General features: G+C 51.6%; 1 pseudogene across 1 annotated transcript; it reads right to left on the bottom strand.

Moving 5' to 3' along the window:
• Positions 1-2,698: 2,698 nt before the first annotated feature.
• On the bottom strand, positions 2,699-5,322 carry LOC147447213 (berberine bridge enzyme-like D-1; annotated as a pseudogene). The gene is made up of 3 exons (XR_015189602.1): positions 4,573-5,322; positions 3,968-4,366; positions 2,699-3,388 (listed from the first exon to the last, which is right to left on the bottom strand). The product of XR_015189602.1 is annotated as a berberine bridge enzyme-like D-1 (transcript).
• Positions 5,323-5,677: the final 355 nt, after the last annotated feature.

Raw genomic sequence — 5,677 nt, 5'->3', positions numbered from 1 at the left:
CAGGCTGCCTCGTGGTCTGCTGCGAAATCGCCGAGAAAGCGAGTGAACCCGTAGTCGAAGAAGTCCCAGCTGTGTCGGAGGTCAATGCTCGTCAGACCACGAGGGATAGCTGCAAGGGAGGATGTCTAAATCTGCAGAGGGGGCTGCAAGAAGGGATGACCCTCTCTCGTTAGGCGACTCGTGGCAAAGGCGCTGCCAAGAGATCTCCTAGCCGCCGGCGAGGGACCAGTCTCCTGAGTCGACTGTGGAACTGGAGCAGGAGGGGGGAGAGAAGGAGCTGGGGGGAGCGGAGGAGAGGAGGAGGGGGGTGGGGCGACAAAGGTAGAGGGGCGAGGTGGAGAGGCGACGGGAGCAGAGGGCGGGGGGCAAGATGAGGAGGAGGAGGGGAACTCTGAAGGGGGAGCAGCTGTCGAGGGTGAAGCGGAGGTGGAGGCTCGCGTAGGGGACTCCTCCTGCTCAAGAGGACCAAAGCGGTTCCCCGTGGGAACCCACTGCTACTGAGTAGGCACCTGAGGGCCACTCTGAGTGCTATGCTGTCGATGTGGCCCCTGGCGTCGACGGCCACGGGCCTGCTGCCACCCCTCCTCCGCTGGAGCCCCAGGCTCGGAGGGTGGCTCTGAATCTGTGTGTTGTGCCGCTGACTGTGGCTGCGGCCCACAGCCTTGGCAGGTTGGGGCTGAGGCTGAGGTACAGGTCGTGGCCTCCTCCGTGGACAGGCCTACGCTAGGTGGCCCATCTGTCGGCAAATAAAGCACTAGTTCGAGAGGCCCGAGTACTCCACACTCTGTCTAAACCAACCCCCACTCACCCGAGGCAGAAGGATGACCTTCGGGAGCGTGTCGGTATCTCTGACCAAAACTCGAACTGAGGGGATGCCAGCCGCCTTGGAAGCTACTGATGCTTCCGTACAAGGTGTCTCCAGGACAGTCCCGATGGCGGAGTCAATCCTGGAAAGAAGTGGTAGGTACTCCCTCCGTAAACCCGAAAAGCAGACTGAGATGGGGATGTCTGCCTCCTCTACTAGCACATCCGAAGTCGGATCAAAACCATGTCGCCACTGTCGAAAGTGGGCACGTGATGCTCGGATGGCCAGTGGACTCATAGCTATGACCTTGGAAGCCATCTCAGAGGTCTCGAACTCGATCTCATAGTACCCTCGTTTGAGAATCTGGACATCCAAGATCTTGTCCACGTCTACGAGAAGGCAGGCTTGGAGAAGGTCTCGTAGCTCGCCTCTGCAAGGTCGGGTGCCGAGAATTTTGCAGATGACCGAAGTCGCCTGCAATCGCTCTACCTCAGCGGCTAGGCTCGCTGACTCTGTCGGTGAGAGAGCAAGTCGAATGGTGGGCTCAGCGGGGTCGGGCGAGGGGGCTTCATTGGAGTCCCTCTGCGGTGGAGCATGAGCCGCCATCTGTGTCTGCTACTGGTAAAGAAAAGGTGGAGGATCGTCGACGAAAAAGCGGGGAAAGACCTGTTGGACCGAGCACGTCAATGGTGCTGGCGACGCTCGTCAAGCAAGAATGGAGAGGGAGAAGCAAGAATGTAGAGGGAGAAGGCTAACGGTAAAAAGCAGGCGAGGGGGGCGGACAGTGGGAGGGGGCGGGCTAGCGTGGTTGACTGTGGGAACGGCTTCGGGCTGGCTGGGCAACGGGCAACAGAGCAGGGGTGTGGGGGGCAGGGGGAGCTGGCTGAGCTGGGCAGCGGGCAGCAGCAGGGGTAGTGCGAGGGGCAGGGGACAGCGCGAGGTGGACAAGCGGGAGAGCAGCGCGAGGGTGTGAGGGAGGGCGATGGCGCAGGGAGGGAGAGGGGGCGGGTGCGAGCTGCAGCGAGCCAGTCTAGACTAGAACTTTTTTCAACGAGGTTGTATTTTTCAAAACTATAATTCAAACAAGTGGAACGAACATAAGAATTGAGTGACTTATGCTAGCAATTCATGTTGTAAGCTAATAGGGTTCGCAAGCTCCTCTGTCTGAGAATGGGGGTGGGGCGGGGAAAGACCCTAGTTATAGGGGTGTCCCCACGGGAGGGGGCCTTGAATGGAGAGCTCCTTCTTCTCAGTCTCGACGTCCGCACATCTATATTTTTGGAAATGAGGCTCGAAGGGGGCCGCTCGCAAAGATGCGGGGAACTCTGATGTATCTCTGGCAGGGGTGTGGAGTTCGCGCCTCAGGGAGGTGGATGTGGAGGGCTGTTGGCATGGTGTGGGGAGCAGGCATTGATCTTAGAGTTTAGGGGCTACTGCATTGTGGTTAGGCCCTTCGTGCAAGGACGGCTTGTTGTGATGGGCAAGCGCATGGGCGGTGTGGGAAGAAGTTTTAGTGCTTGCACACGCAAAATGGACATGCTTGCACATTGACAATCGTGGTGACGACTTAATTCTTTTTATTTATTTTTGTCATATTTGAGATCTTAATGCAAGAGCATGCACACCTACTCACACACATAATAATAATTCGTTTGCAAATGTTTTGATTTGGTAAATTTGAGACGACAAAGTTTAGAAGAAAGCTTGAGATCTCGCAAGTGCGTGTCTTGGGGCGGTCACTTAAAAATTATGTGGCTATCACGTGAGTGCAGTGGAAGGGGTTATTTTATTTTATTTTTCTCACATTTTTACATACAAAAGGGTATAGTAAAATGAAATTGGGAAAAAAATTTACATATTGAATGAGAAAAGGTTGTATTTTATTTGTCCAAATTTCACAAATAAGAAGCTTTAGAAATAGTCCTTGAACGCATCTGATACATAATTTATACATAGTGATCCCCCCGAGGTGTGTGTGCACCTACAAACCCATATCTCCACATCAAAAGCCCAATGAATGAGTTGAAGCTATCCTGGTCTCAAAGGAATGGTTACATGGAAACAGGCACACTTTGAGGTTGGTTGAAGATGTTAGAAGGATCAAATCTGGCCTTGATCTTCACTAGCTTTGCAAAGTTGGAGCCAAAGTAGCTTTTCCCAGCACTCACACTGTCACCCATGTCCACATCTATGTAATTCACATACGTTGATCGCGATGGAGTGTATGTGACCAAGGGCGCCATGTAGTTGTAAAGCCCGCGCAGCCAGGCAATTAGCTCATTGTCAGGAGATTCTGTATCATCAGCCCACGTTGCCTGGTACTGGATCATAAAAAGATTGCCTCCCCTATGCGGAAACGCAATCTCATCCGGCCTGATCTTCGACATCACACCACCGTATGGCTCAAACATCATCCACCCCCTCGTGTTGTTCATCATTATGACATATGCCCCTGCCAATGCTTGCTTTGTTAATGCCTTTGACACGTAGTCCGACTTGGCTTTGAAATAGCCCCTGCTTGCTTGCTGCCTGTTTAGCAATGCCGCTGGTTCTGCCAACCCCGCTATGGTTGCCACCGCCCGCCAACAAAATCCACCTTTCAGAAGCATGTTTGAGTGCATTGGAAGCAATTGTATCCAAATGTTTGAGTGCATTTGGAGTGCGATGTTGAAAACAACTTCACTTATAATAGGGAGGATTGACATATGCAACATCTTCACTTATAACAGGGAGGATTGACATATGCATGAAACTTCTGCTCTGTGAACATACGAAGGCACGCTTCTTTTGACGAGTGAGCGAGGGTACGTAACGAGGGAACCTACCCTCGCATATGATGCACATTTGGCATACACAGCCAGTTATACACTCACATGGTTAAGAATTTCCGGCCTTTTCAATATCCACCAAGGGTAGACAAGTGTCAGACAAGGTTCACCAAAATCCTTTTTCCTATTACCCAGAGAGAAAAAAAGATTATCAAAACTCTCCTGTTTTTACACTAAACCTTGTCAAATTTTAGCAGTTTTATTCTAGGCAAGCTCCGAATCTAGCCACAACTGTCCATATAGCCTTCCCTTGCATCCAACTCATCCTAAAACCACATAAATCATGAGAGAGAGAGAGAGAGAGAGAGAGAGAGAGAGAGAGAGAGTCACCTCTATCCAATAACCCTGTTTGCAATCCGATGCTGTCAAGCCAAGCTCAGGATATATTGAGCTGAAGAGAGCCACTGTTTGGTTAGTCGTGCCCCAATATTGACCAAAAAATATAGCACCCATATCAGCCACACCTCCTGAAGAGATGCCTGCCGATGCCAATGAAAAGCTCAGGGTCTGCCGCAGGCGCAACACTTTGCCACTTGAATACAAGGTCTGTGATGGCTTGTTTGCCAGTCCTCTGCAAATTGAAGAAGGTGACCGTGCTTGGAACACTAACAAGCTTCAGCTTCCACGCCACTACAATACCCCACGCACCCCCACCGCCGCCTCGTAGCGCCCAAAAGAGATCAGGGTCTGTCGTTGACACCTTCTTGATAAGACTTCCATTGGCAGTAATCACCTGAATCATGCCACCAGAGAATTTATCTTGATTAGCTCTTTCTTTCCCGTTGCTTATTTTGGTCATCAAATTAGGGCTAAGCATACCTAGAGAAATATTTATTTTTGGTAAACTGCTTGCAATTTCATGCCTGTACCAGCTTGTCCATGGCATCTTTCAAATTTCAGTTGTAAAAGACAACAATGTTTTACAAAATGAACACTAACCTGTGCCTCTAGCAAGTTATCAGCAGCAACTCCATACTTTCAGGACAGCAGGCCATAGCCTCCGCCCATAACATGTCCACCAATGCCGATGGTAGCACATGTCCCAGCGGAAAGCCCGAGCAAATTAGAGGATGCAGATGCGATTGCATAATAAAGCTCGCCAAGTCTGACGCCGGATTCAACCCACACAAACTTCTTTGCCACATTTACAGTGATTGCATGCATATTCATGAGGTCAATGATGACAAAGGGGGTGGAAGCAGTTGAGGAGAGGCCCTCGTAGCTATGTCCTCCACTGCGCACACGCAAGGCCCAACCGCCATCGCGCACACAAGCCCACGTGCTCTGCACCTCTTTTGTTGTTGAAGGTAGGATTATCGCACCTGGCTTCGACACTCCTGCCTCTTTGAACCTCAAATTTTGCATCGAGAAATCTAAGACTGCGTTGAAGGAGGTCGATGAGCTCGGTGTCGTGTAGTTGAGGACTTTGTTGCGTTGGAGGCAGGCGACTAAGCTGTCCACTGTCCTTGCGGCATTGATTATGGATGGGTAAGTGCAGAGTAAACAAAGATTAAGGGTTATGTAAATCGTCAGAAAATTGGCCATTATGTGTATGCGCGGGCTGACGCGTGCGCGCGCACTGTGTTGAGAGAGAGAGAGAGAGAGATGCGCTGCTGTTGTGTGTGCAAGAAAGAGAGAACCTCGCCTGTGTGCAACAGAGCTGCGAGCACATGTGTTGAGAGAGAGAGAGAGAGAGAGAGAGAGAGAGAGGGAGAGATGCGCTGCTGTTGTGTGTGCAAGAAAGAGAGAATGTCGCCAGTAAACGAGAGCTAGCTCAGTTGGTAGAGCTGGAGCCCGTTGAAGTAAAGATCTTGGGTACGAACCCTCGTGACAGCTCGAATGGCATGTAAGCCCTTATGGGCTGCTCCCTAGTCCAAGTGATGGATTGGTATAAGGGGTATGAGCCTCTCGAGAACGGCCACGGGAGGGGACCCCCCACCTAGACACTGTAGCCTCACTCCACGCACTCGCGCACCGTGAGGACTCCACGCAAGGTTCCCCGGGACACGCTATGACCCGTCGGCGGTGCGGCGGAGCCTGAGGC

This window comes from Adiantum capillus-veneris, chromosome 11, assembly GCF_014529385.1.
Source record: "Adiantum capillus-veneris isolate H3 chromosome 11, ASM1452938v2, whole genome shotgun sequence".
Lineage (NCBI taxonomy): Eukaryota > Viridiplantae > Streptophyta > Polypodiopsida > Polypodiales > Pteridaceae > Adiantum > Adiantum capillus-veneris.
Note: the sequence above shows the minus strand (reverse complement) of the source record. Positions and strands in the feature narration are given on the sequence as shown.